At 38.8% G+C, this 9,015-nt stretch overlaps 1 pseudogene; it reads left to right on the forward strand.

Annotated features, from left to right (window-relative positions):
* The first annotated feature begins 1,721 nt into the window (after positions 1 to 1,721).
* On the forward strand, positions 1,722 to 7,805 carry LOC139875571 (uncharacterized; annotated as a pseudogene).
* Positions 7,806 to 9,015: the final 1,210 nt, after the last annotated feature.

Here is a 9,015-nt window from a genome sequence, read left to right on the forward strand (position 1 = left end):
CGAGTAGAGCGAATGGGAGACATTTGGTGAAGATGTCCGCAAACTGATATATGGAATAAACATGTAGAACTCGAACCTGTCCCTGTGCAACAAGATCGCGAACAAAATGGTTATCAATCTCAATGTGCTTAGTCTGTTGGTGCTGTACGGGATTAGTAAATACATAGACCGAGCTGACTTTATAACAATAAACCAAAGTGGCCGTGGTGAGAGGGCAATGAAGCTCATGAAAAAGATTACGTACCCAACAAGTCTGAGCAACAACATTGACAACCCCATGGTACTCTGCTTCAGCACTGGAGCGAGAGGGCGTGAGTTGCCGCTTGGATGACCACGAAATGAGATTTTTACCAAGAAAAACACATTTACCGGATGTGGAGCATCTAGTGGTAGGGCAGCCCACCCAATTAGCATCAGAGTAAGCAACAGGAACGGTAGGAGAGGATGCATATAACAGTAAGCCAAGGTCCGTGGTACCCTGAATGTAACGAATAATCTCCTTAAGGCCGTGCATGTGCTACTCTCGGGGATCATGCATCTAGAGACAGACCTGCTGAACAGCGTATGTGATGTCTGGTCTAGTAAAGGTGAGATACTGTAGGGTGCCTGCAAGACTACGGTAAAGCGTCGGATTAGGAACCCGGGGGCCATGATTGGTGAGTTTGGCACCCCATTCAACCAGAGTCCGACAGAGATGATATTTGGTCGTGTCGGCCCGTTCAATGATCTCAGTGGCGTATTATCTCTGAGAGAGGAACATGCCAGATGTAGTACGTGTAGAGTAAATGCCAAGAAAGTAGTTAAACGGCACCAAATCAGTCATAGCAAATTCCCTATGTAAAGAAGAGATAATCCGTGAAGTAAAAGCGTGGAAGATGCAGTAAACACAATATCATCAACATATAATAGTAGGTAGGCAGTGTCAGATCCCTGGTGATAAATAAAGAGAGAGGTATCACAACAGCTTTGATGAAACCAAGCCGCTGAGCGTATCTTGCAAAACACCGAAACCAGGCGCGAGGGCCTGCTTAAGGCCGTATAGGGATTTATGCAATAACCAGACATGATCCGGGTATCGAGGATCGTGATACCCGGGTGGCAGGTGCATGTAAACAGTCTCTGATAGCTCTGACCATGTAAGAAGGCATTCTTGACATATAGCCGGTAAACTGGCCAGTGTCGAGAAACCGCCAAATTGAGGACAGTCCGAATTGATGCCAGGTTGACAACTGGACTAAAACTCTCATCACAATCAATGTCAACCTGTTGGCTATGACCGTTAGCAACGAGTCGAGCCTTGTATCTGCTCAAATTACAATCTGCATTAAACTTGTGCTTGAAGAGCCACATGGAGCGAGCTATGTTCGTGTCCGATGGGTGAGACACAAGTCTGCAAGTACTATTTTTAGTTAAAGCGGTATATTTATCAGTCATAGCTTATTCCCAATTAGGGTTGCGAAGGCCGTCGGGATAAGTGCAACGAACGGGAGAGATGAGTGGTGTGAAGATTAAGACGTTGTACCAGTTTGGAGATACCGAGGCGTGTGCGGGTGATCATGTGATGAGTGGAGGTGGAGGAGGATGTAGCCTCAGTAGGAGGAGGTTGTCTCTCGGAGGTAGGAGTGGTGGTGGAATCCCCATTAGGAGGAGGTTATGTCTCCGATGTAGAACTGGTGATGGTAGCCTCAGTAGGAGGAGGCTGTGTCTCTAGAGCAGGATCAATGACGGTAGCCTCAGCAGGAGGAGGCTATGGCTCCGAGGGAGGATTAGGTGCAGAGAGATGGAAAAAGATGGGGGAACAGGCTAGGCGGAGGATCGAGGAAATCATAGGATGGTGGTTCAGTGGGCGTCATGGAACCGAAGGAAAAAGTAGTGTCGTCAAAGATAACATGACGAGAAAGAATGACACGCTTAGTGATATTGTTATTATTGTGTGTGAATTACAGTACATGCAAGGTTGGAGATCTCGGATCTCGGGGAGATCTCGTTTGGACATTTTTAAGGAGATCTCGGCATCTCGAAAAATTCTCGGGGAGATCTCGGATATTGGCTTGCGTTGACTTTTTAGTTTTTATAGTATAAATATATATTAATAAATAAATTTATGTACATTTATATACATTTTTACTAGATTTTACAAGGAAATCGAAGAAATGAGCGAGAAAATCCTAAAAATTACGAGATTTTATGAAAAAATTCGAGAAATGGGCGAGAAATTTCGAGAAATCGTGGCTTTGACCAAGTTTAACCCCGTTGACCTAGAAATCTCGGGAGATGGACATCTCGTCTCGGCGGCCTTTCAAAAACGAGATCTCAGGGAGATCTCGGGGAGAAATAAGGAGATTTACAACGCTGAGTACATGCATAAGGGCTATTATATAGCCAATAACCCGAAATAACTAGCGATGGGCTGAGCCCAATAACATAATACATGGACTCAATACATGGACTCAATAGTGTAGTCTAGCATTCACAATTGTGTTTACAAAACCATAAGCAGAAATTTTTAGCAAAACAGATATGAGATCTGTTGAGTAAGAATTCGAGTTAAACAAATGAGATGCTGCTGGTGATCATGTTTCGCAACCGCGATCTGGGTCATGGTACTCGTGAAATGCAGCACGAGATTGGTATTGGAATAGTGGTGCTCGCAAGATTGAGGTAGAAGAAAGAGTTGTTGGATTTGTTGATGCGAACGCGAAGGTCACACTCGGGATCGTGAAGTGTGTCAGACGAAGATGCATTGGTTTCGACTTAGACTCCTCGTTATGTCGCGATTCTAATTCATTTTCAAGCTATAAATACCGCATATATAACATGTAAATTAGACCTAAAAAATTTTAATAAGAATATACTCTTTGGTTAACTGTGAATTAAAGTAATCAAATTGATTACATATAACCACGTTATATTCTCTTATTTTTACGTTCTTGATAGTATCAACGTGTTCATCATATATATTCGTTTATTGTCTTGTGGGTTGATAATCAGGGAGTTGTCGGGTCCTGTTGGAGCTCACCTAATACGCTCCTAACAATATCATCTTGATGTAACCTATGAAGGGGGAATGAAGTAAGACGAAACAATACCATTTCCATAAGGAAATGAGATGTTCTTCTCACATAAAATTAAATCTTCGATACAAACATGTACCAGTTTACATCCCGTGTTGCAGAAGTCGGCCAACTAGGCCGAGAACTAGGGGAGTTCTCGGTTTCAATTGGTTGCCGAGTTTTTTGGCCCAGACTCGGCCAAAAAATCGGTCAACGGATGAGTCAACACGGTTAACGGCCAAAAATATCGAAAAAATCGAAGGAAATCCGGAAAAGTTGGAAAAATAGGAAAATTGGTTAAAAAATCATGAAAATCGGGGATAAACTCGGTAACTGAGTGCTGCAATTTTTATTTGAATTTATCTTTTAACCCCTTGTATTTACCAAACTAACCATCTACTCCATTAAAATTTACATTTTTAACCATTTATTTTGATTTATTTAATGTTTTCATTAAATATATACACTTTATACCATATATTTTAAATTTTATTATTTAATTTTATATATTTAAAACGTTAGTCAACATTCGAGTTCTCCCTCGAGAACTCCCCGAGTTGCCGAAAACTCTTTCAAAAGTCTGTGTCGAGCTCTTCCAAAGAAGCGATTTCTTCAACCTTGTTTACATCCCTACTTAGTGACTTGCAAGGTGTGATTGTTGAATATGATAACTTCTCTGATATCAACAAAAATATTGATTTACTACCTCTAAAAAATATTGATTTACTACCTCCAAGCACGGAAAAAGTGACATCTTTAATAGTGACTCAAACTCCTCAAATTTATTATTTTGCAGACTTCTATGGATCTATCGTGAACCATTAGAAATCCAAAGCTATGCATGAGCATTAATTTTAAGAGAACTGGAATCTACCAACCAATGCATCAACCTCTTTTAGGATATGAGTGATCTTGAAATTATGTTTCGGCCTAACGAGAATGTCGGGAATTTAAGCGAAGGATTTTGTAACAACCACTCTCATACCGAATAGAGAAAGATAATCTCAATCCCTTATAAGGTTAAAGTTAACGGCTAACTAATATATTTTCACCATAATTATTATAGCTTTTAGTCTATTGCTTTTAAATTGGTAGACATTACATAAACAGTTATGATTCATGAGGGTATATGACAATATAATAGAATTAATTTTTATAAAACACGAGAATCTGGAGAAACCTTTATGGATTATAAAATTAGAAATGACACCTTATCATAAGCATATCTACCGAATTATTTAGTCACTTAATCTTATAAATCCACTAATTTATATGATTTCCCAACATGCAGATCTACTAAACCTGTCGATGCTGGAAATGAGACCGATCATTTGGCGTTGTTATCGTTCAAAGCACATATAAAGTCAGACTCATATCAAATCATGCCTACATGGAATGATTCAACCCATTTCTGCAACTGGACAGGTGTTGTGTGTAGTTTAAGGCACATACGAGTTGTCAGACTCAATTTATCTTCAGGTGGACTTTCAGGTACAATATAACCTGCAGTTGGTAACCTTTCGTTTCTTAGAGCGCTTGTGCTACACAACAATAGTTTTACAGGCAAGCTCCCACAAGAAGTTGGAAAGTTAACGCGATTAAGAGGGATAGGAATTTCAAATAATCTTTTATCAGGTGAAATTCCTTCGAATTTATCTAGGTGTCTAAATCTTAAAGTAATTGATCTTGGTGGGAACAATTTCTTAGGTACTTTTCCTAATGAATTTGGATCGTTGCGAAAGATAGAGTTTATTAATATCCACTCGAATAATTTAACTGGAGAAATACCCAAGTTTATTGGAAACTTTACGTCCCTTAGGCTCTTATCTGGATTAGGAAATAATTTTCATGGAAGTATTCCAGATACTTTAGGACAGTTGTCTAATTTGGTGTTTTTCGGGTTCGGAAGTAATAAACTTTCGGGCGTATTACCTCCTTCGTTTTTCAACATTTCATCCTTGAAGGAAATAGATTTGCCCAACAATCAATTTAGTGGGAATTTGCCACAAAACATTGCACAAAGATTTCCTAAACTCGTATTCTTTAACATTCCAATAAATAAATTCACTGGACGTATTCCAGTTTCATTAAGTAATGCCTCGAATCTTGAACATTTAGCACTCAACGAAAATGAATTCACTGGAAGTGTACCAAGTTTTGATCGGTTAACAAGATTGAAGTGGTTTGCAATTAATGTTAATCATCTTGGAAATGGGAAACTAGGTGATTTGAACTTTGTTTCCTCTTTAGTTAACTGCACTAACTTAAGGGTTTTAGGTTTCGGTGCTAATAAACTCGGAGGGGTTTTGCCAAAATCGATGTTTAATTTAACTCAACTTAAGGAACTCACAATAGGAGGAAATTTGATTTCTGGAAGTATCCCTTACGAAATTGGACAACTAGTTAAGATAACTAGATTGTTTATGTTCTTAAACCGATTCACTGGTACAATTCCAGATTCAATTTGGCATTTAGTGAACGTCGGTGCAATGTCTCTTTGGGGAAACTTATTTTCAGGCTCTATACCATCGTCGTTTGGAAATCTTACCAAGTTAAGCATGCTCTTTTTACATAGTAATAATCTCGTGGGATCGATACCGTCAAGTTTATCGAACTGTAAAGGCTTGCAGCTGTTAATTCTTCGTAGGAATAATCTGAGTGGGTTCATACCTAATGAAATTTTTGGTATTTCTCTTGACAGCAGGCTTAGACCTTTCTGATAACCATTTTGTGGGTCCCCTTCTTATGAAGTAGGAAAGTTAAAAAATTTGGTTTGGCTTAACATTTCGAATAACATGTTGTCAGGGTCGATTCCATCTAGTCTTGGAGCTTGCACGAGTTTGGTTGCACTAACCATTTCTGCAAACGTCTTTGAAGGTGAAATTCCATCCACATTTAGGTCGTTGAGAGGGCTAGAATTTCTTGATCTTTCAAGAAACAACTTAACCGGGACTATCCCCGAGTACCTAGGAGATTTTGCGTTCTTCAAAAGTTTGAACTTGTCTTACAATGGTTTTGTCGGAAAGTTGCCGGATAAAGGATCTTTTAGAAATGTAAGCAAAGTTTTTATTAACGGAAACGCTAAACTTTGCGGTGGATTTCCAGAATTTCAGTTGCCTCAGTGTTCAATTGTTCAAGAATCATCCAAGAAAAACAATGTTTCTCGTGTGCTGATGATTATTATTCCAATACTTGGCGTGTTTTTAATACTAGTCGTGGCTATTGTCTTTAATTTAATTTACAAACGAAGATACAGAAAGGTTTCCTTGGGAACTAATTTGGACAACGAAAACTTCCAACAGCTTTCTTATAGAGCCTTATACGAAGCAACAAATGGATTTTCTTCGGAAAACTTGATTGGTAATGGAGAGTTGGTTACGTATATAAGGCGATTCTAAACCAAAATAATGGACCAGAAGCTGAAGTTGAAGCTGTTGCTGTGAAGGTACTAAAACTTGCAGTTCATGGCGCTGAAACGAGTTTTATTGCAGAATGTAAAGCTTTAAGAAGTATAAGACATCGAAATCTTGTGAAAATTATAACTTGATGTTCAGCTATTGATTTTCAAGGGAATGATTTCAAGGCTCTTGTTTATTCTTATATGATTAATGGAAGTTTGGAGGACTAGTTACATCCGAACCCAATTGTGGGGCCGGAGAACAACGAGTTGTCCAAACACCTGAATTCTTTACAAAGATTGAATATTGTAATAGATGTTGCTAGCGCTATAGATTATATTCATAACCAGTGTGGATCGCCAATGGTTCATTGTGATATCAAACCAAGTAACGTTTTACACGATTCAGATTTTGTTGCTCATCTTGGGGATTTCGGGTTAGCAAGGTTTATTCAACAGACTACATATGACGTTTCGCTAAGCCACGATAGTTCTATTGGAGTAAAAGGAACTGTAGGGTATGCTCCTCCAGGTATTTTTATATTTTTTTTGTGTGTACGCGCGTGCAAGAACAATGGTTTAGTTGAGAAATAAGTTAATAGGGTATATGGATAAGGTTTTCCTATTTAGGCGATCCGGGGAAGGGAAGTATTTTATACTCAAATGTATATGACCTAACTGAGTCATTCCCTTCCTGACCGTTTCTGTCCCTTTTACCTGGCCACCCAAGATATGCTGCTAGTAAGGTTTAAACATGAGACCTTTTTGTGATAAAATGATGACCCCAACGTCTATATTATCTTGGACTGGTTAAATTTGCGAAATAATCTGGATGAATAGTTCTACACAATGTAGAATATCATATCAATAAAACATAAAAGGAAATAAATTTGTTCATTTCGGTACTAATCTTTCGTTCATGTGTAGAATATGGAATGGGAAGTAAGATGTCACCATATGGCGACATTTACAGCTTTGGAATTCTCATACTGGAGCTGTTTATGGGCAAACGTCCTACTAATGACATGTTTAGTAACAGTTTGAATCTTCATGATTATGTGAAAATGGCTATACCACATCAAGTTATGGAGGTAACTGATCCTGTCGTATTCAAAACAAAACAGAACGGTAATTTGAGTGTAGGTACTAGTGAAAGTGTAATATATGGGCCAATAGAAGAGGGGTTGATTTTAGTGTATCGAATTGGGACTGCATGCTCAGTTGAGTCGCCTAAGAGCCGCTTAGACATCAAAAAAGTCATTGACCAACTGCATTATGCCAAGGAAATTTTTCGTGAAAGTTTGAATAAAATCTATTTAAGTCATCAAAGGTGTAAGTTTGTGATAATTGATTGATCGTATTCCACTGGCAATCGCCATATAAATAGTACATCACAACCCTAGACTATTAACAAACTAAGCTATCTTTCAGGAAGTTATCTATGACCAGTTATACTTATCTATACAAGTCAAATATGACATTATATGCATATTAACAGTACTAACACGTTTATATCTAATATAGCCCCTCAGGCTAAGCGGGAGGAGAACGGATGCTTAGACTGTCCCGGAAATCCTCAAATAAAATGCGCGGTAGCCCCTTAGTGAAAATGTCAGCTATTTGAAAGCGAGTTGGAACATGTAATACTCGAATATGTCCTCGAGCCACCTTTTCACGTACAAAATGTATATCCATTTCAATATGTTTAGTGCGTTGGTGTTGAACCGGATTGTCGGAGAGAAAAATAGCACTAACATTATCACAAAAAACCAAAGTTGCTTTCGATAGTGGTATATGTAGTTCTAAGACCAGGTTGTGAAGCCAACAAGATTCCGAGACTACATTTGCATCACCACGATATTCGGCCTCAGCACTCGAACGAGAAACGGTGGGTTGACGTTTGGAAGACCAGGAGATCAAGTTGTCACCCAAAAATACACAATAGCCCGAAGTGGATCGTCGAGTGTCGGGGCATCCACCCTAGTCCGCATCCATATAAGAAACCAGCGAGTTAGCGGATGACTTATGTAAATGTAAACCATAGGACAACGTTCCTTGTATATAACGAATTATACGTTTAAGTGCATTCATATGACATTCTTTAGGATCATGCATGTGTAAACAAACTTGTTGAACCGCATATGAAATGTCGGGTCTCGTGAAGGTGAGATATTGCAATGCTCCTGCTAAGCTTCGAAATAAAGTGGGTTTCGAATATGGTTTACCTGATGAATGACTAAGTTTGCCATTTGTATCAATGGGAGTTTTAACCGGGTAGCAATATTCCAAGTCAGCTCGTTTAATAATCTCCTGAGCGTATTTCGTTTGGTTCAAAAAAAGGCCATTGTTGTTGCGTTTGACATCGATACCCAAAAAATAACTGAGATTCCCAAGATCTTTCATAGCAAACTCTTTGTCATGAAGGTTGATGCCCCGTACAAAACCATCGTATACGAATCATCAACAACAGGATCATTACAAGGTTAAGTACTATATGCTGTAATAAAAGGAGTTGCATTCACGATAAAAAGGTGACGTCATAATCGACATCAAATGTTTTACACC

The sequence above is a fragment of the Rutidosis leptorrhynchoides genome, chromosome 11 (assembly GCF_046630445.1).
Source record: "Rutidosis leptorrhynchoides isolate AG116_Rl617_1_P2 chromosome 11, CSIRO_AGI_Rlap_v1, whole genome shotgun sequence".
In the NCBI taxonomy this organism is placed as follows: Eukaryota; Viridiplantae; Streptophyta; class Magnoliopsida; order Asterales; family Asteraceae; genus Rutidosis; species Rutidosis leptorrhynchoides.